Source organism: Staurois parvus, unplaced genomic scaffold, assembly GCF_062004578.1.
Source record: "Staurois parvus isolate SC_StPar_1 unplaced genomic scaffold, SC_StPar_1.0 ptg000689l, whole genome shotgun sequence".
Taxonomy (NCBI): domain Eukaryota; kingdom Metazoa; phylum Chordata; class Amphibia; order Anura; family Ranidae; genus Staurois; species Staurois parvus.
Genome location: NW_028318485.1, coordinates 820,743 through 848,584, shown reverse-complemented (window position 1 = coordinate 848,584; position 27,842 = coordinate 820,743). Strand labels below are relative to the sequence as shown.

The window sequence follows — 27,842 nt, the reverse complement described above, 5'->3', positions numbered from 1 at the left end:
CCTATCTGCATGGTTGCAAGCTGTCCTAAAAAATGGAATGGGAGAGGACGATTGGCCAGCCGGAGTGAGCCAAATACTTGTGCATTCAGGCACACATCTCCTCTTTCTTTTGGGCGCATGGTCTTTTTCTGCCATAAAAGTGAAGTTTCAAGCAGATTGGACTGTTTTGGAGGTGGAACTTTCAGAGCCCGGATAGCTCAGTCGGTAGAGCATCAGACTTTTAATCTGAGGGTCCAGGGTTCAAGTCCCTGTTCGGGCGGTAGCTTTGTCCTTGTTGTTGAGCTGCGGATAAGGTAATCTTTATGCCCATCTGCCGGAGTGCTCACAGGCCTAGAGAGAGGAAATGTCCTAAGGGATGCAAAATTCCCCCTTTCAAGGCTCTGTGAATCTAGCCCAGAAATAAAGGTGGCTGCAGGTGTTTGCCTGAACAACTGATTCCCAACAAGCCTGGTCTACGCCAGCTTTCCTGGACTCCAGTTCAGGCTTGTTATCCACAAAGCTTTCAACGACGGGCCCAAAGCTTTCCACCTTGGCTTTTTTTTCCCCAACAGTGCAGCCGTCGGACCATATGCATTCAGTGGCCTTTGAGAACTGCTGTGGGAGAAAGCCATTTGACATTTGACATCTAGGCCCCAAAACTTGACATTCTCCTTAGTCCTTTCAAATGCAAACAATGCCAGCTTAGGCGTCTTCTCTGTCACATTAGCATGCCAAGTCCCAGAATGCTCAGCGGCCCACTGGATGACACTTTTGTGTCTCACCTCAATGTCAATACCTCTTCCAAGGATGGGCAGAAATTGGCAGACACTGATTTGGTTAGCTTTGCGCAGTGGCAGTATCATAGCCAATGAGGTCCACCTGAGGCGTGATTATTGCTAATTGAAAACTAATCCCAATACCCCGCTGTGATGACTTGAAATACAGTCAGCACTGGCAATTTTTGAGAGTCTCTCAGGAGACTGAGCAATATGTTTGAAACAGCAGAAAAGCAATGGCTTCTAAGATGCAGACTGAGATGTGTTAGAGTTGAGGAAGCGGGTCACGGGGCCGGGGACACTATAGAGATCTTTTGTGTCATCACGCAGCCTGCTGAGTAGAACAATATGTGATTGCCACGTCATGCTCGTTCCCCCCCACTTGCCTTTAATCCAGAGTGGACTCTACCTCATTAAATTTTTCCTTGCTTTTTCTCTGCTAGACCTGGCATCATGAGGCTAAAGGTGAACTTTCTTTATTTGTAACCCAGTTAATTAGGAAGAATACTGGAAGCGTGTTGGTCCAGGGTTAAGGAACCAGTTTGGCCGGTGTGTTTTTTGCAAGGCCCTTGTTTCCAGTGAAAGAGCATTGACCTATAAGTTACACTAAGCCAGAAACTTTCAGCGTTCTCCATCTCTACCAGACTGGACCCTATCTGCATGGTTGCAAGCTGTCCTAAAAAATGGAATGGGAGAGGACGATTGGCCAGCCGGAGTGAGCCAAATACTTGTGCATTCAGGCACACATCTCCTCTTTCTTTTGGGCGCATGGTCTTTTTCTGCCATAAAAGTGAAGTTTCAAGCAGATTGGACTGTTTTGGAGGTGGAGCTTTCAGAGCCCGGATAGCTCAGTCGGTAGAGCATCAGACTTTTAATCTGAGGGTTCAAGTCCCTGTTCGGGCGGTAGCTTTGTCCTTGTTGTTGAGCTGCGGATAAGGTAATCTTTATGCCCATCTGCCGGAGTGCTCACTGGCCTAGAGAGAGGAAATGTCCTAAGGGATGCAAAATTCCCCCTTTCAAGGCTCTGTGAATCTAGCCCAGAAATAAAGGTAGCTGCAGGTGTTTGCCTGAACAACTGATTCCCAACAAGCCTGGTCTACGCCAGCTTTCCTGGACTCCAGTTCAGGCTTGTTATCCACAAAGCTTTCAACGACGGGCCCAAAGCTTTCCACCTTGGCTTTTTTTTCCCCAACAGTGCAGCCGTCGGACCATATGCATTCAGTGGCCTTTGAGAACTGCTGTGGGAGAAAGCCATTTGACATCTAGGCCCAAAACTTGACATTCTCCTTAGTCCTTTCAAATGCAAACAATGCCAGCTTAGGCGTCTTCTCTGTCACATTAGCATGCCAAGTCCCAGAATGCTCAGCGGCCCACTGGATGACACTTTTGTGTCTCACCTCAATGTCAATACCTCCTCCAAGGATGGGCAGAAATTGGCAGACACTGATTTGGTTAGCTTTGCGCAGTGGCAGTATCATAGCCAATGAGGTCCACCTGAGGCGTGATTATTGCTAATTGAAAACTAATCCCAATACCCCGCTGTGATGACTTGAAATACAGTCAGCACTGGCAATTTTTGAGAGTCTCTCAGGAGACTGAGCAATATGTTTGAAACAGCAGAAAAGCAATGGCTTCTAAGATGCAGACTGAGATGTGTTAGAGTTGAGGAAGCGGGTCACGGGGCCGGGGACACTATAGAGATCTTTTGTGTCATCACGCAGCCTGCTGAGTAGAACAATATGTGATTGCCACGTCATGCTCGTTCCCCCCCACTTGCCTTTAATCCAGAGTGGACTCTACCTCATTCAATTTTTCCTTGCTTTTTCTCTGCTAGACCTGGCATCATGAGGCAAAAGGTGAACTTTCTTTATTTGTAACCCAGTCAATTAGGAAGAATACTGGAAGCGTGTTGGTCCAGGGTTAAGGAACCAGTTTGGCCGGTGTGTTTTTTGCAAGGCCCTTGTTTCCAGTGAAAGAGCATTGACCTATAAGTTACACTAAGCCAGAAACTTTCAGCGTTCTCCATCTCTACCAGACTGGACCCTATCTGCATGGTTGCAAGCTGTCCTAAAAAATGGAATGGGAGAGGACGATTGGCCAGCCGGAGTGAGCCAAATACTTGTGCATTCAGGCACACATCTCCTCTTTCTTTTGGGCGCATGGTCTTTTTCTGCCATAAAAGTGAAGATTCAAGCAGATTGGACTGTTTTGGAGGTGGAACTTTCAGAGCCCGGATAGCTCAGTCGGTAGAGCATCAGACTTTTAATCTGAGGGTCCAGGGTTCAAGTCCCTGTTTGGGCGGTAGCTTTGTCCTTGTTGTTGTGCTGCGGATAAGGTAATCTTTATGCCCATCTGCCGGAGTGCTCACTGGCCTAGAGAGAGGAAATGTCCTAAGGGATGCAAAATTCCCCCTTTCAAGGCTCTGTGAATCTAGCCCAGAAATAAAGGTGGCTGCAGGTGTTTGCCTGAACAACTGATTCCCAACAAGCCTGGTCTACGCCAGCTTTCCTGGACTCCAGTTCAGGCTTGTTATCCACAAAGCTTTCAACGACGGGCCCAAAGCTTTCCACCTTGGCTTTTTTTTCCCCAACAGTGCAGCCGTCGGACCATATGCATTCAGTGGCCTTTGAGAACTGCTGTGGGAGAAAGCCATTTGACATTTGACATCTAGGCCCCAAAACTTGACATTCTCCTTAGTCCTTTCAAATGCAAACAATGCCAGCTTAGGCGTCTTCTCTGTCACATTAGCATGCCAAGTCCCAGAATGCTCAGCGGCCCACTGGATGACACTTTTGTGTCTCACCTCAATGTCAATACCTCCTCCAAGGATGGGCAGAAATTGGCAGACACTGATTTGGTTAGCTTTGCGCAGTGGCAGTATCATAGCCAATGAGGTCCACCTGAGGCGTGATTATTGCTAATTGAAAACTAATCCCAATACCCCGCTGTGATGACTTGAAATACAGTCAGCACTGGCAATTTTTGAGAGTCTCTCAGGAGACTGAGCAATATGTTTGAAACAGCAGAAAAGCAATGGCTTCTAAGATGCAGACTGAGATGTGTTAGAGTTGAGGAAGCGGGTCACGGGGCCGGGGACACTATAGAGATCTTTTGTGTCATCACGCAGCCTGCTGAGTAGAACAATATGTGATTGCCACGTCATGCTCGTTCCCCCCCACTTGCCTTTAATCCAGAGTGGACTCTACCTCATTCAATTTTTCCTTGCTTTTTCTCTGCTAGACCTGGCATCATGAGGCTAAAGGTGAACTTTCTTTATTTGTAACCCAGTCAATTAGGAAGAATACTGGAAGCGTGTTGGTCCAGGGTTAAGGAACCAGTTTGGCCGGTGTGTTTTTTGCAAGGCCCTTGTTTCCAGTGAAAGAGCATTGACCTATAAGTTACACTAAGCCAGAAACTTTCAGCGTTCTCCATCTCTACCAGACTGGACCCTATCTGCATGGTTGCAAGCTGTCCTAAAAAATGGAATGGGAGAGGACGATTGGCCAGCCGGAGTGAGCCAAATACTTGTGCATTCAGGCACACATCTCCTCTTTCTTTTGGGCGCATGGTCTTTTTCTGCCATAAAAGTGAAGTTTCAAGCAGATTGGACTGTTTTGGAGGTGGAGCTTTCAGAGCCCGGATAGCTCAGTCGGTAGAGCATCAGACTTTTAATCTGAGGGTCCAGGGTTCAAGTCCCTGTTCGGGCGGTAGCTTTGTCCTTGTTGTTGAGCTGCGGATAAGGTAATCTTTATGCCCATCTGCCGGAGTGCTCACTGGCCTAGAGAGAGGAAATGTCCTAAGGGATGCAAAATTCCCCCTTTCAAGGCTCTGTGAATCTAGCCCAGAAATAAAGGTGGCTGCAGGTGTTTGCCTGAACAACTGATTCCCAACAAGCCTGGTCTACGCCAGCTTTCCTGGACTCCAGTTCAGGCTTGTTATCCACAAAGCTTTCAACGACGGGCCCAAAGCTTTCCACCTTGGCTTTTTTTTCCCCAACAGTGCAGCCGTCGGACCATATGCATTCAGTGGCCTTTGAGAACTGCTGTGGGAGAAAGCCATTTGACATTTGACATCTAGGCCCCAAAACTTGACATTCTCCTTAGTCCTTTCAAATGCAAACAATGCCAGCTTAGGCGTCTTCTCTGTCACATTAGCATGCCAAGTCCCAGAATGCTCAGCGGCCCACTGGATGACACTTTTGTGTCTCACCTCAATGTCAATACCTCTTCCAAGGATGGACAGAAATTGGCAGACACTGATTTGGTTAGCTTTGCGCAGTGGCAGTATCATAGCCAATGAGGTCCACCTGAGGCGTGATTATTGCTAATTGAAAACTAATCCCAATACCCCGCTGTGATGACTTGAAATACAGTCAGCACTGGCAATTTTTGAGAGTCTCTCAGGAGACTGAGCAATATGTTTGAAACAGCAGAAAAGCAATGGCTTCTAAGATGCAGACTGAGATGTGTTAGAGTTGAGGAAGCGGGTCACGGGGCCGGGGACACTATAGAGATCTTTTGTGTCATCACGCAGCCTGCTGAGTAGAACAATATGTGATTGCCACGTCATGCTCGTTCCCCCCCACTTGCCTTTAATCCAGAGTGGACTCTACCTCATTCAATTTTTCCTTGCTTTTTCTCTGCTAGACCTGGCATCATGAGGCTAAAGGTGAACTTTCTTTATTTGTAACCCAGTTAATTAGGAAGAATACTGGAAGCGTGTTGGTCCAGGGTTAAGGAACCAGTTTGGCCGGTGTGTTTTTTGCAAGGCCCTTGTTTCCAGTGAAAGAGCATTGACCTATAAGTTACACTAAGCCAGAAACTTTCAGCGTTCTCCATCTCTACCAGACTGGACCCTATCTGCATGGTTGCAAGCTGTCCTAAAAAATGGAATGGGAGAGGACGATTGGCCAGCCGGAGTGAGCCAAATACTTGTGCATTCAGGCACACATCTCCTCTTTCTTTTGGGCGCATGGTCTTTTTCTGCCATAAAAGTGAAGTTTCAAGCAGATTGGACTGTTTTGGAGGTGGAGCTTTCAGAGCCCGGATAGCTCAGTCGGTAGAGCATCAGACTTTTAATCTGAGGGTTCAAGTCCCTGTTCGGGCGGTAGCTTTGTCCTTGTTGTTGAGCTGCGGATAAGGTAATCTTTATGCCCATCTGCCGGAGTGCTCACTGGCCTAGAGAGAGGAAATGTCCTAAGGGATGCAAAATTCCCCCTTTCAAGGCTCTGTGAATCTAGCCCAGAAATAAAGGTAGCTGCAGGTGTTTGCCTGAACAACTGATTCCCAACAAGCCTGGTCTACGCCAGCTTTCCTGGACTCCAGTTCAGGCTTGTTATCCACAAAGCTTTCAACGACGGGCCCAAAGCTTTCCACCTTGGCTTTTTTTTCCCCAACAGTGCAGCCGTCGGACCATATGCATTCAGTGGCCTTTGAGAACTGCTGTGGGAGAAAGCCATTTGACATCTAGGCCCAAAACTTGACATTCTCCTTAGTCCTTTCAAATGCAAACAATGCCAGCTTAGGCGTCTTCTCTGTCACATTAGCATGCCAAGTCCCAGAATGCTCAGCGGCCCACTGGATGACACTTTTGTGTCTCACCTCAATGTCAATACCTCCTCCAAGGATGGGCAGAAATTGGCAGACACTGATTTGGTTAGCTTTGCGCAGTGGCAGTATCATAGCCAATGAGGTCCACCTGAGGCGTGATTATTGCTAATTGAAAACTAATCCCAATACCCCGCTGTGATGACTTGAAATACAGTCAGCACTGGCAATTTTTGAGAGTCTCTCAGGAGACTGAGCAATATGTTTGAAACAGCAGAAAAGCAATGGCTTCTAAGATGCAGACTGAGATGTGTTAGAGTTGAGGAAGCGGGTCACGGGGCCGGGGACACTATAGAGATCTTTTGTGTCATCACGCAGCCTGCTGAGTAGAACAATATGTGATTGCCACGTCATGCTCGTTCCCCCCCACTTGCCTTTAATCCAGAGTGGACTCTACCTCATTAAATTTTTCCTTGCTTTTTCTCTGCTAGACCTGGCATCATGAGGCTAAAGGTGAACTTTCTTTATTTGTAACCCAGTCAATTAGGAAGAATACTGGAAGCGTGTTGGTCCAGGGTTAAGGAACCAGTTTGGCCGGTGTGTTTTTTGCAAGGCCCTTGTTTCCAGTGAAAGAGCATTGACCTATAAGTTACACTAAGCCAGAAACTTTCAGCGTTCTCCATCTCTACCAGACTGGACCCTATCTGCATGGTTGCAAGCTGTCCTAAAAAATGGAATGGGAGAGGACGATTGGCCAGCCGGAGTGAGCCAAATACTTGTGCATTCAGGCACACATCTCCTCTTTCTTTTGGCCGAATGGTCTTTTTCTGCCATAAAAGTGAAGTTTCAAGCAGATTGGACTGTCTTGGAGGTTTCAGAGCCCGGATAGCTCAGTTGGTAGAGCATCAGACTTTTAATCTGAGGGTCCAGGGTTCAAGTCCCTGTTCGGGCGGTAGCTTTGTCCTTGTTGTTGAGCTGAGGATAAGGTAATCTTTATGCCCATCTGCCGGAGTGCTCACAGGCCTAGAGAGAGGAAATGTCCTAAGGGATGCAAAATTCCCCCTTTCAAGGCTCTGTGAATCTAGCCCAGAAATAAAGGTGGCTGCAGGTGTTTGCCTGAACAACTGATTCCCAACAAGCCTGGTCTACGCCAGCTTTCCTGGACTCCAGTGCAGGCTTGTTATCCACAAAGCTTTCCACCTTGGCTTTTTTTTCCCCAACAGTGCAGCCGTCGGACCATATGCATTCAGTGGCCTTTGAGAACTGCTGTGGGAGAAAGCCATTTGACATCTAGGCCCCAAAACTTGACATTCTCCTTAGTCCTTTCAAATGCAAACAATGCCAGCTTAGGCGTCTTCTCTGTCACATTAGCATGCCAAGTCCCAGAATGCTCAGCGGCCCACTGGATGACACTTTTGTGTCTCACCTCAATGTCAATACCTCCTCCAAGGATGGGCAGAAATTGGCAGACACTGATTTGGTTAGCTTTGCGCAGTGGCAGTATCATAGCCAATGAGGTCCACCTGAGGCGTGATTATTGCTAATTGAAAACTAATCCCAATACCCCGCTGTGATGACTTGAAATACAGTCAGCACTGGCAATTTTTGAGAGTCTCTCAGGAGACTGAGCAATATGTTTGAAACAGCAGAAAAGCAATGGCTTCTAAGATGCAGACTGAGATGTGTTAGAGTTGAGGAAGCGGGTCACGGGGCCGGGGACACTATAGAGATCTTTTGTGTCATCACGCAGCCTGCTGAGTAGAACAATATGTGATTGCCACGTCATGCTCGTTCCCCCCCACTTGCCTTTAATCCAGAGTGGACTCTACCTCATTAAATTTTTCCTTGCTTTTTCTCTGCTAGACCTGGCATCATGAGGCTAAAGGTGAACTTTCTTTATTTGTAACCCAGTCAATTAGGAAGAATACTGGAAGCGTGTTGGTCCAGGGTTAAGGAACCAGTTTGGCCGGTGTGTTTTTTGCAAGGCCCTTGTTTCCAGTGAAAGAGCATTGACCTATAAGTTACACTAAGCCAGAAACTTTCAGCGTTCTCCATCTCTACCAGACTGGACCCTATCTGCATGGTTGCAAGCTGTCCTAAAAAATGGAATGGGAGAGGACGATTGGCCAGCCGGAGTGAGCCAAATACTTGTGCATTCAGGCACACATCTCCTCTTTCTTTTGGGCGCATGGTCTTTTTCTGCCATAAAAGTGAAGATTCAAGCAGATTGGACTGTTTTGGAGGTGGAACTTTCAGAGCCCGGATAGCTCAGTCGGTAGAGCATCAGACTTTTAATCTGAGGGTCCAGGGTTCAAGTCCCTGTTTGGGCGGTAGCTTTGTCCTTGTTGTTGTGCTGCGGATAAGGTAATCTTTATGCCCATCTGCCGGAGTGCTCACTGGCCTAGAGAGAGGAAATGTCCTAAGGGATGCAAAATTCCCCCTTTCAAGGCTCTGTGAATCTAGCCCAGAAATAAAGGTGGCTGCAGGTGTTTGCCTGAACAACTGATTCCCAACAAGCCTGGTCTACGCCAGCTTTCCTGGACTCCAGTTCAGGCTTGTTATCCACAAAGCTTTCAACGACGGGCCCAAAGCTTTCCACCTTGGCTTTTTTTTCCCCAACAGTGCAGCCGTCGGACCATATGCATTCAGTGGCCTTTGAGAACTGCTGTGGGAGAAAGCCATTTGACATTTGACATCTAGGCCCCAAAACTTGACATTCTCCTTAGTCCTTTCAAATGCAAACAATGCCAGCTTAGGCGTCTTCTCTGTCACATTAGCATGCCAAGTCCCAGAATGCTCAGCGGCCCACTGGATGACACTTTTGTGTCTCACCTCAATGTCAATACCTCTTCCAAGGATGGGCAGAAATTGGCAGACACTGATTTGGTTAGCTTTGCGCAGTGGCAGTATCATAGCCAATGAGGTCCACCTGAGGCGTGATTATTGCTAATTGAAAACTAATCCCAATACCCCGCTGTGATGACTTGAAATACAGTCAGCACTGGCAATTTTTGAGAGTCTCTCAGGAGACTGAGCAATATGTTTGAAACAGCAGAAAAGCAATGGCTTCTAAGATGCAGACTGAGATGTGTTAGAGTTGAGGAAGCGGGTCACGGGGCCGGGGACACTATAGAGATCTTTTGTGTCATCACGCAGCCTGCTGAGTAGAACAATATGTGATTGCCACGTCATGCTCGTTCCCCCCCACTTGCCTTTAATCCAGAGTGGACTCTACCTCATTAAATTTTTCCTTGCTTTTTCTCTGCTAGACCTGGCATCATGAGGCTAAAGGTGAACTTTCTTTATTTGTAACCCAGTCAATTAGGAAGAATACTGGAAGCGTGTTGGTCCAGGGTTAAGGAACCAGTTTGGCCGGTGTGTTTTTTGCAAGGCCCTTGTTTCCAGTGAAAGAGCATTGACCTATAAGTTACACTAAGCCAGAAACTTTCAGCGTTCTCCATCTCTACCAGACTGGACCCTATCTGCATGGTTGCAAGCTGTCCTAAAAAATGGAATGGGAGAGGACGATTGGCCAGCCGGAGTGAGCCAAATACTTGTGCATTCAGGCACACATCTCCTCTTTCTTTTGGGCGCATGGTCTTTTTCTGCCATAAAAGTGAAGTTTCAAGCAGATTGGACTGTTTTGGAGGTGGAACTTTCAGAGCCCGGATAGCTCAGTCGGTAGAGCATCAGACTTTTAATCTGAGGGTCCAGGGTTCAAGTCCCTGTTCGGGCGGTAGCTTTGTCCTTGTTGTTGAGCTGCGGATAAGGTAATCTTTATGCCCATCTGCCGGAGTGCTCACAGGCCTAGAGAGAGGAAATGTCCTAAGGGATGCAAAATTCCCCCTTTCAAGGCTCTGTGAATCTAGCCCAGAAATAAAGGTGGCTGCAGGTGTTTGCCTGAACAACTGATTCCCAACAAGCCTGGTCTACGCCAGCTTTCCTGGACTCCAGTTCAGGCTTGTTATCCACAAAGCTTTCAACGACGGGCCCAAAGCTTTCCACCTTGGCTTTTTTTTCCCCAACAGTGCAGCCGTCGGACCATATGCATTCAGTGGCCTTTGAGAACTGCTGTGGGAGAAAGCCATTTGACATTTGACATCTAGGCCCCAAAACTTGACATTCTCCTTAGTCCTTTCAAATGCAAACAATGCCAGCTTAGGCGTCTTCTCTGTCACATTAGCATGCCAAGTCCCAGAATGCTCAGCGGCCCACTGGATGACACTTTTGTGTCTCACCTCAATGTCAATACCTCTTCCAAGGATGGGCAGAAATTGGCAGACACTGATTTGGTTAGCTTTGCGCAGTGGCAGTATCATAGCCAATGAGGTCCACCTGAGGCGTGATTATTGCTAATTGAAAACTAATCCCAATACCCCGCTGTGATGACTTGAAATACAGTCAGCACTGGCAATTTTTGAGAGTCTCTCAGGAGACTGAGCAATATGTTTGAAACAGCAGAAAAGCAATGGCTTCTAAGATGCAGACTGAGATGTGTTAGAGTTGAGGAAGCGGGTCACGGGGCCGGGGACACTATAGAGATCTTTTGTGTCATCACGCAGCCTGCTGAGTAGAACAATATGTGATTGCCACGTCATGCTCGTTCCCCCCCACTTGCCTTTAATCCAGAGTGGACTCTACCTCATTCAATTTTTCCTTGCTTTTTCTCTGCTAGACCTGGCATCATGAGGCTAAAGGTGAACTTTCTTTATTTGTAACCCAGTTAATTAGGAAGAATACTGGAAGCGTGTTGGTCCAGGGTTAAGGAACCAGTTTGGCCGGTGTGTTTTTTGCAAGGCCCTTGTTTCCAGTGAAAGAGCATTGACCTATAAGTTACACTAAGCCAGAAACTTTCAGCGTTCTCCATCTCTACCAGACTGGACCCTATCTGCATGGTTGCAAGCTGTCCTAAAAAATGGAATGGGAGAGGACGATTGGCCAGCCGGAGTGAGCCAAATACTTGTGCATTCAGGCACACATCTCCTCTTTCTTTTGGGCGCATGGTCTTTTTCTGCCATAAAAGTGAAGTTTCAAGCAGATTGGACTGTTTTGGAGGTGGAGCTTTCAGAGCCCGGATAGCTCAGTCGGTAGAGCATCAGACTTTTAATCTGAGGGTTCAAGTCCCTGTTCGGGCGGTAGCTTTGTCCTTGTTGTTGAGCTGCGGATAAGGTAATCTTTATGCCCATCTGCCGGAGTGCTCACTGGCCTAGAGAGAGGAAATGTCCTAAGGGATGCAAAATTCCCCCTTTCAAGGCTCTGTGAATCTAGCCCAGAAATAAAGGTGGCTGCAGGTGTTTGCCTGAACAACTGATTCCCAACAAGCCTGGTCTACGCCAGCTTTCCTGGACTCCAGTTCAGGCTTGTTATCCACAAAGCTTTCCACCTTGGCTTTTTTTTCCCCAACAGTGCAGCCGTCGGACCATATGCATTCAGTGGCCTTTGAGAACTGCTGTGGGAGAAAGCCATTTGACATCTAGGCCCCAAAACTTGACATTCTCCTTAGTCCTTTCAAATGCAAACAATGCCAGCTTAGGCGTCTTCTCTGTCATATTAGCATGCCAAGTCCCAGAATGCTCAGCGGCCCACTGGATGACACTTTTGTGTCTCACCTCAATGTCAATACCTCCTCCAAGGATGGGCAGAAATTGGCAGACACTGATTTGGTTAGCTTTGCGCAGTGGCAGTATCATAGCCAATGAGGTCCACCTGAGGCGTGATTATTGCTAATTGAAAACTAATCCCAATACCCCGCTGTGATGACTTGAAATACAGTCAGCACTGGCAATTTTTGAGAGTCTCTCAGGAGACTGAGCAATATGTTTGAAACAGCAGAAAAGCAATGGCTTCTAAGATGCAGACTGAGATGTGTTAGAGTTGAGGAAGCGGGTCACGGGGCCGGGGACACTATAGAGATCTTTTGTGTCATCACGCAGCCTGCTGAGTAGAACAATATGTGATTGCCACGTCATGCTCGTTCCCCCCCACTTGCCTTTAATCCAGAGTGGACTCTACCTCATTCAATTTTTCCTTGCTTTTTCTCTGCTAGACCTGGCATCATGAGGCTAAAGGTGAACTTTCTTTATTTGTAACCCAGTCAATTAGGAAGAATACTGGAAGCGTGTTGGTCCAGGGTTAAGGAACCAGTTTGGCCGGTGTGTTTTTTGCAAGGCCCTTGTTTCCAGTGAAAGAGCATTGACCTATAAGTTACACTAAGCCAGAAACTTTCAGCGTTCTCCATCTCTACCAGACTGGACCCTATCTGCATGGTTGCAAGCTGTCCTAAAAAATGGAATGGGAGAGGACGATTGGCCAGCCGGAGTGAGCCAAATACTTGTGCATTCAGGCACACATCTCCTCTTTCTTTTGGGCGCATGGTCTTTTTCTGCCATAAAAGTGAAGTTTCAAGCAGATTGGACTGTTTTGGAGGAGGAGCTTTCAGAGCCCGGATAGCTCAGTCGGTAGAGCATCAGACTTTTAATCTGAGGTTCAAGTCACTGTTCGGGCGATAGCTTTGTCCTTGTTGTTGAGCTGCGGATAAGGTAATCTTTATGCCCATCTGCCGGAGTGCTCACTGGCCTAGAGAGAGGAAATGTCCTAAGGGATGCAAAATTCCCCCTTTCAAGGCTCTGTGAATCTAGCCCAGAAATAAAGGTGGCTGCAGGTGTTTGCCTGAACAACTGATTCCCAACAAGCCTGGTCTACGCCAGCTTTCCTGGACTCCAGTTCAGGCTTGTTATCCACAAAGCTTTCAACGACGGGCCCAAAGCTTTCCACCTTGGCTTTTTTTTCCCCAACAGTGCAGCCGTCGGACCATATGCATTCAGTGGCCTTTGAGAACTGCTGTGGGAGAAAGCCATTTGACATTTGACATCTAGGCCCCAAAACTTGACATTCTCCTTAGTCCTTTCAAATGCAAACAATGCCAGCTTAGGCGTCTTCTCTGTCACATTAGCATGCCAAGTCCCAGAATGCTCAGCGGCCCACTGGATGACACTTTTGTGTCTCACCTCAATGTCAATACCTCTTCCAAGGATGGGCAGAAATTGGCAGACACTGATTTGGTTAGCTTTGCGCAGTGGCAGTATCATAGCCAATGAGGTCCACCTGAGGCGTGATTATTGCTAATTGAAAACTAATCCCAATACCCCGCTGTGATGACTTGAAATACAGTCAGCACTGGCAATTTTTGAGAGTCTCTCAGGAGACTGAGCAATATGTTTGAAACAGCAGAAAAGCAATGGCTTCTAAGATGCAGACTGAGATGTGTTAGAGTTGAGGAAGCGGGTCACGGGGCCGGGGACACTATAGAGATCTTTTGTGTCATCACGCAGCCTGCTGAGTAGAACAATATGTGATTGCCACGTCATGCTCGTTCCCCCCCACTTGCCTTTAATCCAGAGTGGACTCTACCTCATTAAATTTTTCCTTGCTTTTTCTCTGCTAGACCTGGCATCATGAGGCTAAAGGTGAACTTTCTTTATTTGTAACCCAGTCAATTAGGAAGAATACTGGAAGCGTGTTGGTCCAGGGTTAAGGAACCAGTTTGGCCGGTGTGTTTTTTGCAAGGCCCTTGTTTCCAGTGAAAGAGCATTGACCTATAAGTTACACTAAGCCAGAAACTTTCAGCGTTCTCCATCTCTACCAGACTGGACCCTATCTGCATGGTTGCAAGCTGTCCTAAAAAATGGAATGGGAGAGGACGATTGGCCAGCCGGAGTGAGCCAAATACTTGTGCATTCAGGCACACATCTCCTCTTTCTTTTGGGCGCATGGTCTTTTTCTGCCATAAAAGTGAAGTTTCAAGCAGATTGGACTGTTTTGGAGGTGGAGCTTTCAGAGCCCGGATAGCTCAGTCGGTAGAGCATCAGACTTTTAATCTGAGGGTCCAGGGTTCAAGTCCCTGTTCGGGCGGTAGCTTTGTCCTTGTTGTTGAGCTGCGGATAAGGTAATCTTTATGCCCATCTGCCGGAGTGCTCACTGGCCTAGAGAGAGGAAATGTCCTAAGGGATGCAAAATTCCCCCTTTCAAGGCTCTGTGAATCTAGCCCAGAAATAAAGGTGGCTGCAGGTGTTTGCCTGAACAACTGATTCCCAACAAGCCTGGTCTACGCCAGCTTTCCTGGACTCCAGTTCAGGCTTGTTATCCACAAAGCTTTCAACGACGGGCCCAAAGCTTTCCACCTTGGCTTTTTTTTCCCCAACAGTGCAGCCGTCGGACCATATGCATTCAGTGGCCTTTGAGAACTGCTGTGGGAGAAAGCCATTTGACATCTAGGCCCAAAACTTGACATTCTCCTTAGTCCTTTCAAATGCAAACAATGCCAGCTTAGGCGTCTTCTCTGTCACATTAGCATGCCAAGTCCCAGAATGCTCAGCGGCCCACTGGATGACACTTTTGTGTCTCACCTCAATGTCAATACCTCTTCCAAGGATGGGCAGAAATTGGCAGACACTGATTTGGTTAGCTTTGCGCAGTGGCAGTATCATAGCCAATGAGGTCCACCTGAGGCGTGATTATTGCTAATTGAAAACTAATCCCAATACCCCGCTGTGATGACTTGAAATACAGTCAGCACTGGCAATTTTTGAGAGTCTCTCAGGAGACTGAGCAATATGTTTGAAACAGCAGAAAAGCAATGGCTTCTAAGATGCAGACTGAGATGTGTTAGAGTTGAGGAAGCGGGTCACGGGGCCGGGGACACTATAGAGATCTTTTGTGTCATCACGCAGCCTGCTGAGTAGAACAATATGTGATTGCCACGTCATGCTCGTTCCCCCCCACTTGCCTTTAATCCAGAGTGGACTCTACCTCATTCAATTTTTCCTTGCTTTTTCTCTGCTAGACCTGGCATCATGAGGCTAAAGGTGAACTTTCTTTATTTGTAACCCAGTCAATTAGGAAGAATACTGGAAGCGTGTTGGTCCAGGGTTAAGGAACCAGTTTGGCCGGTGTGTTTTTTGCAAGGCCCTTGTTTCCAGTGAAAGAGCATTGACCTATAAGTTACACTAAGCCAGAAACTTTCAGCGTTCTCCATCTCTACCAGACTGGACCCTATCTGCATGGTTGCAAGCTGTCCTAAAAAATGGAATGGGAGAGGACGATTGGCCAGCCGGAGTGAGCCAAATACTTGTGCATTCAGGCACACATCTCCTCTTTCTTTTGGCCGAATGGTCTATTTCTGCCATAAAAGTGAAGTTTCAAGCAGATTGGACTGTCTTGGAGGTTTCAGAGCCCGGATAGCTCAGTCGGTAGAGCATCAGACTTTTAATCTGAGGGTCCAGGGTTCAAGTCCCTGTTCGGGCGGTAGCTTTGTCCTTGTTGTTGAGCTGCGGATAAGGTAATCTTTATGCCCATCTGCCGGAGTGCTCACAGGCCTAGAGAGAGGAAATGTCCTAAGGGATGCAAAATTCCCCCTTTCAAGGCTCTGTGAATCTAGCCCAGAAATAAAGGTGGCTGCAGGTGTTTGCCTGAACAACTGATTCCCAACAAGCCTGGTCTACGCCAGCTTTCCTGGACTCCAGTTCAGGCTTGTTATCCACAAAGCTTTCAACGACGGGCCCAAAGCTTTCCACCTTGGCTTTTTTTTCCCCAACAGTGCAGCCGTCGGACCATATGCATTCAGTGGCCTTTGAGACCTGCTGTGGGAGAAAGCCATTTGACATCTAGGCCCCAAAACTTGACATTCTCCTTAGTCCTTTCAAATGCAAACAATGCCAGCTTAGGCGTCTTCTCTGTCACATTAGCATGCCAAGTCCCAGAATGCTCAGCGGCCCACTGGATGACACTTTTGTGTCTCACCTCAATGTCAATACCTCCTCCAAGGATGGGCAGAAATTGGCAGACACTGATTTGGTTAGCTTTGCGCAGTGGCAGTATCATAGCCAATGAGGTCCACCTGAGGCGTGATTATTGCTAATTGAAAACTAATCCCAATACCCCGCTGTGATGACTTGAAATACAGTCAGCACTGGCAATTTTTGAGAGTCTCTCAGGAGACTGAGCAATATGTTTGAAACAGCAGAAAAGCAAATGGCTTCTAAGATGCAGACTGAGATGTGTTAGAGTTGAGGAAGCGGGTCACGGGGCCGGGGACACTATAGAGATCTTTTGTGTCATCACGCAGCCTGCTGAGTAGAACAATATGTGATTGCCACGTCATGCTCGTTCCCCCCCACTTGCCTTTAATCCAGAGTGGACTCTACCTCATTAAATTTTTCCTTGCTTTTTCTCTGCTAGACCCTGCATCATGAGGCTAAAGGTGAACTTAATTTATCTGTAACCCAGTCAATTAGGAAGAATACTGGAAGCGTGTTGGTCCAGGGTTAAGGAACCAGTTTGGCCGGTGTGTTTTTTGCAAGGCCCTTGTTTCCAGTGAAAGAGCATTGACCTATAAGTTACACTAAGCCAGAAACTTTCAGCGTTCTCCATCTCTACCAGACTGGACCCTATCTGCATGGTTGCAAGCTGTCCTAAAAAATGGAATGGGAGAGGACGATTGGCCAGCCGGAGTGAGCCAAATACTTGTGCATTCAGGCACACATCTCCTCTTTCTTTTGGGCGCATGGTCTTTTTCTGCCATAAAAGTGAAGTTTCAAGCAGATTGGACTGTTTTGGAGGTGGAGCTTTCAGAGCCCGGATAGCTCAGTCGGTAGAGCATCAGACTTTTAATCTGAGGGTTCAAGTCCCTGTTCGGGCGGTAGCTTTGTCCTTGTTGTTGAGCTGCGGATAAGGTAATCTTTATGCCCATCTGCCGGAGTGCTCACTGGCCTAGAGAGAGGAAATGTCCTAAGGGATGCAAAATTCCCCCTTTCAAGGCTCTGTGAATCTAGCCCAGAAATAAAGGTGGCTGCAGGTGTTTGCCTGAACAACTGATTCCCAACAAGCCTGGTCTACGCCAGCTTTCCTGGACTCCAGTTCAGGCTTGTTATCCACAAAGCTTTCAACGACGGGCCCAAAGCTTTCCACCTTGGCTTTTTTTTCCCCAACAGTGCAGCCGTCGGACCATATGCATTCAGTGGCCTTTGAGAACTGCTGTGGGAGAAAGCCATTTGACATCTAGGCCCAAAACTTGACATTCTCCTTAGTCCTTTCAAATGCAAACAATGCCAGCTTAGGCGTCTTCTCTGTCACATTAGCATGCCAAGTCCCAGAATGCTCAGCGGCCCACTGGATGACACTTTTGTGTCTCACCTCAATGTCAATACCTCCTCCAAGGATGGGCAGAAATTGGCAGACACTGATTTGGTTAGCTTTGCGCAGTGGCAGTATCATAGCCAATGAGGTCCACCTGAGGCGTGATTATTGCTAATTGAAAACTAATCCCAATACCCCGCTGTGATGACTTGAAATACAGTCAGCACTGGCAATTTTTGAGAGTCTCTCAGGAGACTGAGCAATATGTTTGAAACAGCAGAAAAGCAATGGCTTCTAAGATGCAGACTGAGATGTGTTAGAGTTGAGGAAGCGGGTCACGGGGCCGGGGACACTATAGAGATCTTTTGTGTCATCACGCAGCCTGCTGAGTAGAACAATATGTGATTGCCACGTCATGCTCGTTCCCCCCCACTTGCCTTTAATCCAGAGTGGACTCTACCTCATTAAATTTTTCCTTGCTTTTTCTCTGCTAGACCTGGCATCATGAGGCTAAAGGTGAACTTTCTTTATTTGTAACCCAGTCAATTAGGAAGAATACTGGAAGCGTGTTGGTCCAGGGTTAAGGAACCAGTTTGGCCGGTGTGTTTTTTGCAAGGCCCTTGTTTCCAGTGAAAGAGCATTGACCTATAAGTTACACTAAGCCAGAAACTTTCAGCGTTCTCCATCTCTACCAGACTGGACCCTATCTGCATGGTTGCAAGCTGTCCTAAAAAATGGAATGGGAGAGGACGATTGGCCAGCCGGAGTGAGCCAAATACTTGTGCATTCAGGCACACATCTCCTCTTTCTTTTGGCCGAATGGTCTTTTTCTGCCATAAAAGTGAAGTTTCAAGCAGATTGGACTGTCTTGGAGGTTTCAGAGCCCGGATAGCTCAGTTGGTAGAGCATCAGACTTTTAATCTGAGGGTCCAGGGTTCAAGTCCCTGTTCGGGCGGTAGCTTTGTCCTTGTTGTTGAGCTGAGGATAAGGTAATCTTTATGCCCATCTGCCGGAGTGCTCACAGGCCTAGAGAGAGGAAATGTCCTAAGGGATGCAAAATTCCCCCTTTCAAGGCTCTGTGAATCTAGCCCAGAAATAAAGGTGGCTGCAGGTGTTTGCCTGAACAACTGATTCCCAACAAGCCTGGTCTACGCCAGCTTTCCTGGACTCCAGTTCAGGCTTGTTATCCACAAAGCTTTCAACGACGGGCCCAAAGCTTTCCACCTTGGCTTTTTTTTCCCCAACAGTGCAGCCGTCGGACCATATGCATTCAATGGCCTTTGAGAACTGCTGTGGGAGAAAGCCATTTGACATTTGACATCTAGGCCCCAAAACTTGACATTCTCCTTAGTCCTTTCAAATGCAAACAATGCCAGCTTAGGCGTCTTCTCTGTCACATTAGCATGCCAAGTCCCAGAATGCTCAGCGGCCCACTGGATGACACTTTTGTGTCTCACCTCAATGTCAATACCTCTTCCAAGGATGGGCAGAAATTGGCAGACACTGATTTGGTTAGCTTTGCGCAGTGGCAGTATCATAGCCAATGAGGTCCACCTGAGGCGTGATTATTGCTAATTGAAAACTAATCCCAATACCCCGCTGTGATGACTTGAAATACAGTCAGCACTGGCAATTTTTGAGAGTCTCTCAGGAGACTGAGCAATATGTTTGAAACAGCAGAAAAGCAATGGCTTCTAAGATGCAGACTGAGATGTGTTAGAGTTGAGGAAGCGGGTCACGGGGCCAGGGACACTATAGAGATCTTTTGTGTCATCACGCAGCCTGCTGAGTAGAACAATATGTGATTGCCACGTCATGCTCGTTCCCCCCCACTTGCCTTTAATCCAGAGTGGACTCTACCTCATTAAATTTTTCCTTGCTTTTTCTCTGCTAGACCTGGCATCATGAGGCTAAAGGTGAACTTTCTTTATTTGTAACCCAGTTAATTAGGAAGAATACTGGAAGCGTGTTGGTCCAGGGTTAAGGAACCAGTTTGGCCGGTGTGTTTTTTGCAAGGCCCTTGTTTCCAGTGAAAGAGCATTGACCTATAAGTTACACTAAGCCAGAAACTTTCAGCGTTCTCCATCTCTACCAGACTGGACCCTATCTGCATGGTTGCAAGCTGTCCTAAAAAATGGAATGGGAGAGGACGATTGGCCAGCCGGAGTGAGCCAAATACTTGTGCATTCAGGCACACATCTCCTCTTTCTTTTGGGCGCATGGTCTTTTTCTGCCATAAAAGTGAAGTTTCAAGCAGATTGGACTGTTTTGGAGGTGGAGCTTTCAGAGCCCGGATAGCTCAGTCGGTAGAGCATCAGACTTTTAATCTGAGGGTTCAAGTCCCTGTTCGGGCGGTAGCTTTGTCCTTGTTGTTGAGCTGCGGATAAGGTAATCTTTATGCCCATCTGCCGGAGTGCTCACTGGCCTAGAGAGAGGAAATGTCCTAAGGGATGCAAAATTCCCCCTTTCAAGGCTCTGTGAATCTAGCCCAGAAATAAAGGTGGCTGCAGGTGTTTGCCTGAACAACTGATTCCCAACAAGCCTGGTCTACGCCAGCTTTCCTGGACTCCAGTTCAGGCTTGTTATCCACAAAGCTTTCAACGACGGGCCCAAAGCTTTCCACCTTGGCTTTTTTTTCCCCAACAGTGCAGCCGTCGGACCATATGCATTCAGTGGCCTTTGAGAACTGCTGTGGGAGAAAGCCATTTGACATCTAGGCCCAAAACTTGACATTCTCCTTAGTCCTTTCAAATGCAAACAATGCCAGCTTAGGCGTCTTCTCTGTCACATTAGCATGCCAAGTCCCAGAATGCTCAGCGGCCCACTGGATGACACTTTTGTGTCTCACCTCAATGTCAATACCTCCTCCAAGGATGGGCAGAAATTGGCAGACACTGATTTGGTTAGCTTTGCGCAGTGGCAGTATCATAGCCAATGAGGTCCACCTGAGGCGTGATTATTGCTAATTGAAAACTAATCCCAATACCCCGCTGTGATGACTTGAAATACAGTCAGCACTGGCAATTTTTGAGAGTCTCTCAGGAGACTGAGCAATATGTTTGAAACAGCAGAAAAGCAATGGCTTCTAAGATGCAGACTGAGATGTGTTAGAGTTGAGGAAGCGGGTCACGGGGCCGGGGACACTATAGAGATCTTTTGTGTCATCACGCAGCCTGCTGAGTAGAACAATATGTGATTGCCACGTCATGCTCGTTCCCCCCCACTTGCCTTTAATCCAGAGTGGACTCTACCTCATTAAATTTTTCCTTGCTTTTTCTCTGCTAGACCTGGCATCATGAGGCTAAAGGTGAACTTTCTTTATTTGTAACCCAGTCAATTAGGAAGAATACTGGAAGCGTGTTGGTCCAGGGTTAAGGAACCAGTTTGGCCGGTGTGTTTTTTGCAAGGCCCTTGTTTCCAGTGAAAGAGCATTGACCTATAAGTTACACTAAGCCAGAAACTTTCAGCGTTCTCCATCTCTACCAGACTGGACCCTATCTGCATGGTTGCAAGCTGTCCTAAAAAATGGAATGGGAGAGGACGATTGGCCAGCCGGAGTGAGCCAAATACTTGTGCATTCAGGCACACATCTCCTCTTTCTTTTGGCCGAATGGTCTTTTTCTGCCATAAAAGTGAAGTTTCAAGCAGATTGGACTGTCTTGGAGGTTTCAGAGCCCGGATAGCTCAGTTGGTAGAGCATCAGACTTTTAATCTGAGGGTCCAGGGTTCAAGTCCCTGTTCGGGCGGTAGCTTTGTCCTTGTTGTTGAGCTGAGGATAAGGTAATCTTTATGCCCATCTGCCGGAGTGCTCACAGGCCTAGAGAGAGGAAATGTCCTAAGGGATGCAAAATTCCCCCTTTCAAGGCTCTGTGAATCTAGCCCAGAAATAAAGGTGGCTGCAGGTGTTTGCCTGAACAACTGATTCCCAACAAGCCTGGTCTACGCCAGCTTTCCTGGACTCCAGTTCAGGCTTGTTATCCACAAAGCTTTCAACGACGGGCCCAAAGCTTTCCACCTTGGCTTTTTTTTCCCCAACAGTGCAGCCGTCGGACCATATGCATTCAGTGGCCTTTGAGAACTGCTGTGGGAGAAAGCCATTTGACATCTAGGCCCCAAAACTTGACATTCTCCTTAGTCCTTTCAAATGCAAACAATGCCAGCTTAGGCGTCTTCTCTGTCACATTAGCATGCCAAGTCCCAGAATGCTCAGCGGCCCACTGGATGACACTTTTGTGTCTCACCTCAATGTCAATACCTCCTCCAAGGATGGGCAGAAATTGGCAGACACTGATTTGGTTAGCTTTGCGCAGTGGCAGTATCATAGCCAATGAGGTCCACCTGAGGCGTGATTATTGCTAATTGAAAACTAATCCCAATACCCCGCTGTGATGACTTGAAATACAGTCAGCACTGGCAATTTTTGAGAGTCTCTCAGGAGACTGAGCAATATGTTTGAAACAGCAGAAAAGCAATGGCTTCTAAGATGCAGACTGAGATGTGTTAGAGTTGAGGAAGCGGGTCACGGGGCCGGGGACACTATAGAGATCTTTTGTGTCATCACGCAGCCTGCTGAGTAGAACAATATGTGATTGCCACGTCATGCTCGTTCCCCCCCACTTGCCTTTAATCCAGAGTGGACTCTACCTCATTCAATTTTTCCTTGCTTTTTCTCTGCTAGACCTGGCATCATGAGGCAAAAGGTGAACTTTCTTTATTTGTAACCCAGTCAATTAGGAAGAATACTGGAAGCGTGTTGGTCCAGGGTTAAGGAACCAGTTTGGCCGGTGTGTTTTTTGCAAGGCCCTTGTTTCCAGTGAAAGAGCATTGACCTATAAGTTACACTAAGCCAGAAACTTTCAGCGTTCTCCATCTCTACCAGACTGGACCCTATCTGCATGGTTGCAAGCTGTCCTAAAAAATGGAATGGGAGAGGACGATTGGCCAGCCGGAGTGAGCCAAATACTTGTGCATTCAGGCACACATCTCCTCTTTCTTTTGGGCGCATGGTCTTTTTCTGCCATAAAAGTGAAGTTTCAAGCAGATTGGACTGTTTTGGAGGTGGAGCTTTCAGAGCCCGGATAGCTCAGTCGGTAGAGCATCAGACTTTTAATCTGAGGGTCCAGGGTTCAAGTCCCTGTTCGGGCGGTAGCTTTGTCCTTGTTGTTGAGCTGCGGATAAGGTAATCTTTATGCCCATCTGCCGGAGTGCTCACTGGCCTAGAGAGAGGAAATGTCCTAAGGGATGCAAAATTCCCCCTTTCAAGGCTCTGTGAATCTAGCCCAGAAATAAAGGTGGCTGCAGGTGTTTGCCTGAACAACTGATTCCCAACAAGCCTGGTCTACGCCAGCTTTCCTGGACTCCAGTTCAGGCTTGTTATCCACAAAGCTTTCCACCTTGGCTTTTTTTTCCCCAACAGTGCAGCCGTCGGACCATATGCATTCAGTGGCCTTTGAGAACTGCTGTGGGAGAAAGCCATTTGACATCTAGGCCCCAAAACTTGACATTCTCCTTAGTCCTTTCAAATGCAAACAATGCCAGCTTAGGCGTCTTCTCTGTCACATTAGCATGCCAAGTCCCAGAATGCTCAGCGGCCCACTGGATGACACTTTTGTGTCTCACCTCAATGTCAATACCTCCTCCAAGGATGGGCAGAAATTGGCAGACACTGATTTGGTTAGCTTTGCGCAGTGGCAGTATCATAGCCAATGAGGTCCACCTGAGGCGTGATTATTGCTAATTGAAAACTAATCCCAATACCCCGCTGTGATGACTTGAAATACAGTCAGCACTGGCAATTTTTGAGAGTCTCTCAGGAGACTGAGCAATATGTTTGAAACAGCAGAAAAGCAATGGCTTCTAAGATGCAGACTGAGATGTGTTAGAGTTGAGGAAGCGGGTCACGGGGCCGGGGACACTATAGAGATCTTTTGTGTCATCACGCAGCCTGCTGAGTAGAACAATATGTGATTGCCACGTCATGCTCGTTCCCCCCCACTTGCCTTTAATCCAGAGTGGACTCTACCTCATTCAATTTTTCCTTGCTTTTTCTCTGCTAGACCTGGCATCATGAGGCTAAAGGTGAACTTTCTTTATTTGTAACCCAGTCAATTAGGAAGAATACTGGAAGCGTGTTGGTCCAGGGTTAAGGAACCAGTTTGGCCGGTGTGTTTTTTGCAAGGCCCTTGTTTCCAGTGAAAGAGCATTGACCTATAAGTTACACTAAGCCAGAAACTTTCAGCGTTCTCCATCTCTACCAGACTGGACCCTATCTGCATGGTTGCAAGCTGTCCTAAAAAATGGAATGGGAGAGGACGATTGGCCAGCCGGAGTGAGCCAAATACTTGTGCATTCAGGCACACATCTCCTCTTTCTTTTGGGCGCATGGTCTTTTTCTGCCATAAAAGTGAAGTTTCAAGCAGATTGGATTGTTTTGGAGGTGGAGCTTTCAGAGCCCGGATAGCTCAGTCGGTAGAGCATCAGACTTTTAATCTGAGGGTCCAGGGTTCAAGTCCCTGTTCGGGCGGTAGCTTTGTCCTTGTTGTTGAGCTGCGGATAAGGTAATCTTTATGCCCATCTGCCGGAGTGCTCACTGGCCTAGAGAGAGGAAATGTCCTAAGGGATGCAAAATTCCCCCTTTCAAGGCTCTGTGAATCTAGCCCAGAAATAAAGGTGGCTGCAGGTGTTTGCCTGAACAACTGATTCCCAACAAGCCTGGTCTACGCCAGCTTTCCTGGACTCCAGTGCAGGCTTGTTATCCACAAAGCTTTCCACCTTGGCTTTTTTTTCCCCAACAGTGCAGCCGTCGGACCATATGCATTCAGTGGCCTTTGAGAACTGCTGTGGGAGAAAGCCATTTGACATCTAGGCCCCAAAACTTGACATTCTCCTTAGTCCTTTCAAATGCAAACAATGCCAGCTTAGGCGTCTTCTCTGTCATATTAGCATGCCAAGTCCCAGAATGCTCAGCGGCCCACTGGATGACACTTTTGTGTCTCACCTCAATGTCAATACCTCCTCCAAGGATGGGCAGAAATTGGCAGACACTGATTTGGTTAGCTTTGCGCAGTGGCAGTATCATAGCCAATGAGGTCCACCTGAGGCGTGATTATTGCTAATTGAAAACTAATCCCAATACCCCGCTGTGATGACTTGAAATACAGTCAGCACTGGCAATTTTTGAGAGTCTCTCAGGAGACTGAGCAATATGTTTGAAACAGCAGAAAAGCAATGGCTTCTAAGATGCAGACTGAGATGTGTTAGAGTTGAGGAAGCGGGTCACGGGGCCGGGGACACTATAGAGATCTTTTGTGTCATCACGCAGCCTGCTGAGTAGAACAATATGTGATTGCCACGTCATGCTCGTTCCCCCCCACTTGCCTTTAATCCAGAGTGGACTCTACCTCATTCAATTTTTCCTTGCTTTTTCTCTGCTAGACCTGGCATCATGAGGCTAAAGGTGAACTTTCTTTATTTGTAACCCAGTCAATTAGGAAGAATACTGGAAGCGTGTTGGTCCAGGGTTAAGGAACCAGTTTGGCCGGTGTGTTTTTTGCAAGGCCCTTGTTTCCAGTGAAAGAGCATTGACCTATAAGTTACACTAAGCCAGAAACTTTCAGCGTTCTCCATCTCTACCAGACTGGACCCTATCTGCATGGTTGCAAGCTGTCCTAAAAAATGGAATGGGAGAGGACGATTGGCCAGCCGGAGTGAGCCAAATACTTGTGCATTCAGGCACACATCTCCTCTTTCTTTTGGGCGCATGGTCTTTTTCTGCCATAAAAGTGAAGTTTCAAGCAGATTGGACTGTTTTGGAGGTGGAGCTTTCAGAGCCCGGATAGCTCAGTCGGTAGAGCATCAGACTTTTAATCTGAGGGTCCAGGGTTCAAGTCCCTGTTCGGGCGGTAGCTTTGTCCTTGTTGTTGAGCTGCGGATAAGGTAATCTTTATGCCCATCTGCCGGAGTGCTCACTGGCCTAGAGAGAGGAAATGTCCTAAGGGATGCAAAATTCCCCCTTTCAAGGCTCTGTGAATCTAGCCCAGAAATAAAGGTGGCTGCAGGTGTTTGCCTGAACAACTGATTCCCAACAAGCCTGGTCTACGCCAGCTTTCCTGGACTCCAGTGCAGGCTTGTTATCCACAAAGCTTTCCACCTTGGCTTTTTTTTCCCCAACAGTGCAGCCGTCGGACCATATGCATTCAGTGGCCTTTGAGAACTGCTGTGGGAGAAAGCCATTTGACATCTAGGCCCCAAAACTTGACATTCTCCTTAGTCCTTTCAAATGCAAACAATGCCAGCTTAGGCGTCTTCTCTGTCATATTAGCATGCCAAGTCCCAGAATGCTCAGCGGCCCACTGGATGACACTTTTGTGTCTCACCTCAATGTCAATACCTCCTCCAAGGATGGGCAGAAATTGGCAGACACTGATTTGGTTAGCTTTGCGCAGTGGCAGTATCATAGCCAATGAGGTCCACCTGAGGCGTGATTATTGCTAATTGAAAACTAATCCCAATACCCCGCTGTGATGACTTGAAATACAGTCAGCACTGGCAATTTTTGAGAGTCTCTCAGGAGACTGAGCAATATGTTTGAAACAGCAGAAAAGCAATGGCTTCTAAGATGCAGACTGAGATGTGTTAGAGTTGAGGAAGCGGGTCACGGGGCCGGGGACACTATAGAGATCTTTTGTGTCATCACGCAGCCTGCTGAGTAGAACAATATGTGATTGCCACGTCATGCTCGTTCCCCCCCACTTGCCTTTAATCCAGAGTGGACTCTACCTCATTAAATTTTTCCTTGCTTTTTCTCTGCTAGACCTGGCATCATGAGGCTAAAGGTGAACTTTCTTTATTTGTAACCCAGTCAATTAGGAAGAATACTGGAAGCGTGTTGGTCCAGGGTTAAGGAACCAGTTTGGCCGGTGTGTTTTTTGCAAGGCCCTTGTTTCCAGTGAAAGAGCATTGACCTATAAGTTACACTAAGCCAGAAACTTTCAGCGTTCTCCATCTCTACCAGACTGGACCCTATCTGCATGGTTGCAAGCTGTCCTAAAAAATGGAATGGGAGAGGACGATTGGCCAGCCGGAGTGAGCCAAATACTTGTGCATTCAGGCACACATCTCCTCTTTCTTTTGGCCGAATGGTCTTTTTCTGCCATAAAAGTGAAGTTTCAAGCAGATTGGACTGTTTTGGAGGTTTCAGAGCCCAGATAGCTCAGTCGGTAGAACATCAGACTTTTAATCTGAGGGTCCAGGGTTCAAGTCCCTGTTCGGGCGGTAGCTTTGTCCTTGTTGTTGAGCTGCGGATAAGGTAATCTTTATGCCCATCTGCCGGAGTGCTCACTGGCCTAGAGAGAGGAAATGTCCTAAGGGATGCAAAATTCCCCCTTTCAAGGCTCTGTGAATCTAGCCCAGAAATAAAGGTGGCTGCAGGTGTTTGCCTGAACAACTGATTCCCAACAAGCCTGGTCTACGCCAGCTTTCCTGGACTCCAGTGCAGGCTTGTTATCCACAAAGCTTTCCACCTTGGCTTTTTTTTCCCCAACAGTGCAGCCGTCGGACCATATGCATTCAGTGGCCTTTGAGAACTGCTGTGGGAGAAAGCCATTTGACATCTAGGCCCCAAAACTTGACATTCTCCTTAGTCCTTTCAAATGCAAACAATGCCAGCTTAGGCGTCTTCTCTGTCATATTAGCATGCCAAGTCCCAGAATGCTCAGCGGCCCACTGGATGACACTTTTGTGTCTCACCTCAATGTCAATACCTCCTCCAAGGATGGGCAGAAATTGGCAGACACTGATTTGGTTAGCTTTGCGCAGTGGCAGTATCATAGCCAATGAGGTCCACCTGAGGCGTGATTATTGCTAATTGAAAACTAATCCCAATACCCCGCTGTGATGACTTGAAATACAGTCAGCACTGGCAATTTTTGAGAGTCTCTCAGGAGACTGAGCAATATGTTTGAAACAGCAGAAAAGCAATGGCTTCTAAGATGCAGACTGAGATGTGTTAGAGTTGAGGAAGCGGGTCACGGGGCCGGGGACACTATAGAGATCTTTTGTGTCATCACGCAGCCTGCTGAGTAGAACAATATGTGATTGCCACGTCATGCTCGTTCCCCCCCACTTGCCTTTAATCCAGAGTGGACTCTACCTCATTCAATTTTTCCTTGCTTTTTCTCTGCTAGACCTGGCATCATGAGGCTAAAGGTGAACTTTCTTTATTTGTAACCCAGTTAATTAGGAAGAATACTGGAAGCGTGTTGGTCCAGGGTTAAGGAACCAGTTTGGCCGGTGTGTTTTTTGCAAGGCCCTTGTTTCCAGTGAAAGAGCATTGACCTATAAGTTACACTAAGCCAGAAACTTTCAGCGTTCTCCATCTCTACCAGACTGGACCCTATCTGCATGGTTG

The 27,842-nt window shown here is 47.4% G+C and overlaps 33 non-coding genes across 33 annotated transcripts; all 33 read left to right on the top strand.

Annotated features, from left to right (window-relative positions):
* Positions 1-186: 186 nt before the first annotated feature.
* Positions 187-259, top strand: TRNAK-UUU (transfer RNA lysine (anticodon UUU)). The gene has a single exon. It is a non-coding gene; the product is annotated as a tRNA-Lys (tRNA).
* A 559-nt stretch (positions 260-818) lies between these two features.
* Positions 819-959, top strand: LOC149447278 (U4 spliceosomal RNA). The gene has a single exon (XR_016306095.1). It is a non-coding gene; the product is annotated as a U4 spliceosomal RNA (small nuclear RNA).
* A 1,250-nt stretch (positions 960-2,209) lies between these two features.
* On the top strand, positions 2,210-2,350 carry LOC149447277 (U4 spliceosomal RNA). Its single transcript, XR_016306094.1, has one exon. It is a non-coding gene; the product is annotated as a U4 spliceosomal RNA (small nuclear RNA).
* Positions 2,351-2,983: 633 nt separating this feature from the next.
* Positions 2,984-3,056, top strand: TRNAK-UUU (transfer RNA lysine (anticodon UUU)). The gene has a single exon. It is a non-coding gene; the product is annotated as a tRNA-Lys (tRNA).
* A 559-nt stretch (positions 3,057-3,615) lies between these two features.
* Positions 3,616-3,756, top strand: LOC149447275 (U4 spliceosomal RNA). The gene has a single exon (XR_016306093.1). It is a non-coding gene; the product is annotated as a U4 spliceosomal RNA (small nuclear RNA).
* A 633-nt stretch (positions 3,757-4,389) lies between these two features.
* Positions 4,390-4,462, top strand: TRNAK-UUU (transfer RNA lysine (anticodon UUU)). The gene has a single exon. It is a non-coding gene; the product is annotated as a tRNA-Lys (tRNA).
* Positions 4,463-5,021: 559 nt separating this feature from the next.
* On the top strand, positions 5,022-5,162 carry LOC149447273 (U4 spliceosomal RNA). Its single transcript, XR_016306092.1, has one exon. It is a non-coding gene; the product is annotated as a U4 spliceosomal RNA (small nuclear RNA).
* Positions 5,163-6,412: 1,250 nt separating this feature from the next.
* LOC149447272 (U4 spliceosomal RNA) lies at positions 6,413-6,553 on the top strand. Its single transcript, XR_016306091.1, has one exon. It is a non-coding gene; the product is annotated as a U4 spliceosomal RNA (small nuclear RNA).
* Positions 6,554-7,180: 627 nt separating this feature from the next.
* On the top strand, positions 7,181-7,253 carry TRNAK-UUU (transfer RNA lysine (anticodon UUU)). The gene has a single exon. It is a non-coding gene; the product is annotated as a tRNA-Lys (tRNA).
* Positions 7,254-7,784: 531 nt separating this feature from the next.
* LOC149447270 (U4 spliceosomal RNA) lies at positions 7,785-7,925 on the top strand. Its single transcript, XR_016306090.1, has one exon. It is a non-coding gene; the product is annotated as a U4 spliceosomal RNA (small nuclear RNA).
* Positions 7,926-8,558: 633 nt separating this feature from the next.
* On the top strand, positions 8,559-8,631 carry TRNAK-UUU (transfer RNA lysine (anticodon UUU)). Its single transcript has one exon. It is a non-coding gene; the product is annotated as a tRNA-Lys (tRNA).
* Positions 8,632-9,190: 559 nt separating this feature from the next.
* On the top strand, positions 9,191-9,331 carry LOC149447268 (U4 spliceosomal RNA). The gene has a single exon (XR_016306089.1). It is a non-coding gene; the product is annotated as a U4 spliceosomal RNA (small nuclear RNA).
* Positions 9,332-9,964: 633 nt separating this feature from the next.
* TRNAK-UUU (transfer RNA lysine (anticodon UUU)) lies at positions 9,965-10,037 on the top strand. Its single transcript has one exon. It is a non-coding gene; the product is annotated as a tRNA-Lys (tRNA).
* Positions 10,038-10,596: 559 nt separating this feature from the next.
* Positions 10,597-10,737, top strand: LOC149447266 (U4 spliceosomal RNA). The gene has a single exon (XR_016306087.1). It is a non-coding gene; the product is annotated as a U4 spliceosomal RNA (small nuclear RNA).
* A 1,230-nt stretch (positions 10,738-11,967) lies between these two features.
* Positions 11,968-12,108, top strand: LOC149447265 (U4 spliceosomal RNA). The gene has a single exon (XR_016306086.1). It is a non-coding gene; the product is annotated as a U4 spliceosomal RNA (small nuclear RNA).
* Positions 12,109-13,365: 1,257 nt separating this feature from the next.
* Positions 13,366-13,506, top strand: LOC149447264 (U4 spliceosomal RNA). Its single transcript, XR_016306084.1, has one exon. It is a non-coding gene; the product is annotated as a U4 spliceosomal RNA (small nuclear RNA).
* Positions 13,507-14,139: 633 nt separating this feature from the next.
* On the top strand, positions 14,140-14,212 carry TRNAK-UUU (transfer RNA lysine (anticodon UUU)). Its single transcript has one exon. It is a non-coding gene; the product is annotated as a tRNA-Lys (tRNA).
* Positions 14,213-14,763: 551 nt separating this feature from the next.
* LOC149447262 (U4 spliceosomal RNA) lies at positions 14,764-14,904 on the top strand. Its single transcript, XR_016306083.1, has one exon. It is a non-coding gene; the product is annotated as a U4 spliceosomal RNA (small nuclear RNA).
* Positions 14,905-15,531: 627 nt separating this feature from the next.
* TRNAK-UUU (transfer RNA lysine (anticodon UUU)) lies at positions 15,532-15,604 on the top strand. Its single transcript has one exon. It is a non-coding gene; the product is annotated as a tRNA-Lys (tRNA).
* Positions 15,605-16,156: 552 nt separating this feature from the next.
* Positions 16,157-16,297, top strand: LOC149447260 (U4 spliceosomal RNA). Its single transcript, XR_016306082.1, has one exon. It is a non-coding gene; the product is annotated as a U4 spliceosomal RNA (small nuclear RNA).
* Positions 16,298-17,548: 1,251 nt separating this feature from the next.
* LOC149447259 (U4 spliceosomal RNA) lies at positions 17,549-17,689 on the top strand. The gene has a single exon (XR_016306081.1). It is a non-coding gene; the product is annotated as a U4 spliceosomal RNA (small nuclear RNA).
* Positions 17,690-18,316: 627 nt separating this feature from the next.
* TRNAK-UUU (transfer RNA lysine (anticodon UUU)) lies at positions 18,317-18,389 on the top strand. Its single transcript has one exon. It is a non-coding gene; the product is annotated as a tRNA-Lys (tRNA).
* Positions 18,390-18,948: 559 nt separating this feature from the next.
* On the top strand, positions 18,949-19,089 carry LOC149447257 (U4 spliceosomal RNA). Its single transcript, XR_016306080.1, has one exon. It is a non-coding gene; the product is annotated as a U4 spliceosomal RNA (small nuclear RNA).
* A 1,250-nt stretch (positions 19,090-20,339) lies between these two features.
* On the top strand, positions 20,340-20,480 carry LOC149447256 (U4 spliceosomal RNA). The gene has a single exon (XR_016306079.1). It is a non-coding gene; the product is annotated as a U4 spliceosomal RNA (small nuclear RNA).
* Positions 20,481-21,107: 627 nt separating this feature from the next.
* TRNAK-UUU (transfer RNA lysine (anticodon UUU)) lies at positions 21,108-21,180 on the top strand. Its single transcript has one exon. It is a non-coding gene; the product is annotated as a tRNA-Lys (tRNA).
* A 552-nt stretch (positions 21,181-21,732) lies between these two features.
* LOC149447254 (U4 spliceosomal RNA) lies at positions 21,733-21,873 on the top strand. Its single transcript, XR_016306078.1, has one exon. It is a non-coding gene; the product is annotated as a U4 spliceosomal RNA (small nuclear RNA).
* Positions 21,874-22,506: 633 nt separating this feature from the next.
* On the top strand, positions 22,507-22,579 carry TRNAK-UUU (transfer RNA lysine (anticodon UUU)). The gene has a single exon. It is a non-coding gene; the product is annotated as a tRNA-Lys (tRNA).
* Positions 22,580-23,110: 531 nt separating this feature from the next.
* LOC149447252 (U4 spliceosomal RNA) lies at positions 23,111-23,251 on the top strand. Its single transcript, XR_016306077.1, has one exon. It is a non-coding gene; the product is annotated as a U4 spliceosomal RNA (small nuclear RNA).
* A 633-nt stretch (positions 23,252-23,884) lies between these two features.
* TRNAK-UUU (transfer RNA lysine (anticodon UUU)) lies at positions 23,885-23,957 on the top strand. The gene has a single exon. It is a non-coding gene; the product is annotated as a tRNA-Lys (tRNA).
* A 531-nt stretch (positions 23,958-24,488) lies between these two features.
* Positions 24,489-24,629, top strand: LOC149447250 (U4 spliceosomal RNA). The gene has a single exon (XR_016306076.1). It is a non-coding gene; the product is annotated as a U4 spliceosomal RNA (small nuclear RNA).
* A 633-nt stretch (positions 24,630-25,262) lies between these two features.
* On the top strand, positions 25,263-25,335 carry TRNAK-UUU (transfer RNA lysine (anticodon UUU)). The gene has a single exon. It is a non-coding gene; the product is annotated as a tRNA-Lys (tRNA).
* Positions 25,336-25,866: 531 nt separating this feature from the next.
* Positions 25,867-26,007, top strand: LOC149447248 (U4 spliceosomal RNA). Its single transcript, XR_016306075.1, has one exon. It is a non-coding gene; the product is annotated as a U4 spliceosomal RNA (small nuclear RNA).
* A 1,231-nt stretch (positions 26,008-27,238) lies between these two features.
* LOC149447247 (U4 spliceosomal RNA) lies at positions 27,239-27,379 on the top strand. The gene has a single exon (XR_016306073.1). It is a non-coding gene; the product is annotated as a U4 spliceosomal RNA (small nuclear RNA).
* The last annotated feature ends 463 nt before the right edge of the window (positions 27,380-27,842 follow it).